Source organism: Colius striatus, chromosome 1, assembly GCF_028858725.1.
Source record: "Colius striatus isolate bColStr4 chromosome 1, bColStr4.1.hap1, whole genome shotgun sequence".
Lineage (NCBI taxonomy): Eukaryota > Metazoa > Chordata > Aves > Coliiformes > Coliidae > Colius > Colius striatus.
Genome location: NC_084759.1, coordinates 134,024,076 through 134,026,157, shown reverse-complemented (window position 1 = coordinate 134,026,157; position 2,082 = coordinate 134,024,076).

Here is a 2,082-nt window from a genome sequence, read left to right as displayed (position 1 = left end):
AAGAAGGTATTGACATTTCAGGTAGAGATTCCTCATAGTCTTAAAGGAAGCAAGGAAGGAAGGAAGGAGGGGTGGGAGAGGTGTTACCTGCATGTAGAGGAGCCCGTTTGCCCTTCAGAGCTCTCACTGAAAAGCCTGAAGGGCTGTTCTGAAGCAGTCTGTTGCTGGATGACCTGTGAGTTGTGTATCACAAACACCCTGTTCACCTTCATTTGAGATCAGTGTGCTCCACGTGCTGTCCTGCTGGCATGCACCCTGGGGTCCTGGGGTTCACTCTTGAACGGGCCCTTGAGAGGCAGAGAAGGGGAATGGGAAGGTCTTGGGTGAGGTATGAGGTCAGTAGCGTCCTCTTGCTAATTTAAGCAAGTAGCATAGAAAGTCTTGCAGAGATCTTTTCTTCAATGAGATGAGCAGGCACCCCCTATATGGTGCCTTTCCTGCTGTGGAGAATAAGCGATCCATTAAAGAACAGAGTAGGTTAAATAAGTAACATGGGAAAGCAACAAAAAAACCCAACATAAAGGCAGGTATGGTCATGCTTCCCAGTTCAGACGCTGAACTGCTGAATTTTCCTGACACTTGGGTGGATACGACATCAAACGTTACCTAATAAACCCTATGAAAAGAAGGAAAAAGAAGATGTCCGTCCTAGCTAGATGTTACCTCAAAGGTTATTAGAGCTATATCTCAGGAAAAATGCTGCTTTAAAATATCAGACGGCAGCCTGCCTCTATGCCAATGGCATGTTTTGGATAAAGAAACTGGAAACCCATAGAGAGATCAAATTGTGCACTGTTGTAGATTAGGAATTGCTCTTGCTCTGCTTAGTGATGATGGGATTAGATATGCTTAGTAATTCTTGCGACGCTTAGTCCTATTATGGATCTTTCCCTTTTCCACAGCAAGCTCGTAATCCTTTCTTGTCTCTCGGGATAATGCATATTTGTAAGAAAACTGTGTACTGACACCAGTCTAAAGCCCAAGAAATTTCATGCAGCAATTCACGCATCTCCTTGGAGGAGTCCCAGGCCCTGAACTTGCCCTTTAATATAAAGGAAAATTTCCATCTGGACAGTGGCACTGTGTGTTCCAGTCCTCCCGAGCTCTCAAAGAACTGACTGAGAAATGGAGTCTTTATGTATTTGTAAACACTAATGAGATCAGACCCTCAGTCTCCTCCAAACTGAAGAGCCCCAGCTCCCTCAGCCTTTCATCGTAAGGGAGATGCTCCACTCCCTTAATAATCTTTGTGGCCCTGTGCTGAGCTCTCTCCAGCAGCTCCCTGTCCTTCTTGAACTGAAGGGCCCAGAACTGGACACAATATTCCAGATGTGGTCTCACGGGGGCGGAGTAGAGGGGGAGGAGAACCTCTCTCAACCTAGTAACCACAGCCCTTCTAATACAGCCCAGGATGCCATTGGCCTTCTTGGCCACGAGGGCACGTTGCTGGCCATCCTGCTGTCCACCAGGACCCCCAGGTCCCTTTCCCCTCCAACAGTTCATTCCCCACCCTGTACTGGAACATGGGGTTATGCATGTGTCAGCCGCTCCCCCTAGTTTAGTATCATCAGCAAAGTTGCTGACAGTGCCCTCTGTTCCCGCATCAAGATCATTAATGAATATATTGAACAGTACCGGTCCCCGCACCGACCCCTGAGGGACTGCACTAGATAGAGGCCTCCAACTAGACCCTGCCCCACTGATGACCACTCTCTGCCTTCTTCCCTTCAACCAGTTAACAATCCACCTCACTACCTGATCATCCAGCCCACCCCTTCTCAGTTTTTCTGTGAGGATTCTGTGGGAGATGGTGTCAGATGCTTTGCTGAAATCAAGATAAACCACATCCACCACACTACCACCATCTCTCCACCTGGTTCCATCTTCATAAAAGGCTATCAGGTTGGTCAAACATGACTTCCCTTTGGTAAAGCCATGTTGACTGCTCCCAATGACCCTCTTGTCTTTTAAATGCCTGGAAACAGCATCCAGGATAAGTTGTTCCATCACCTTTCCAGGGATGGAGGTGAGGCTGACTGGCCTGTAGTGACCTGGGTCCTCCTTCTTACCCCTTTTGAAGAC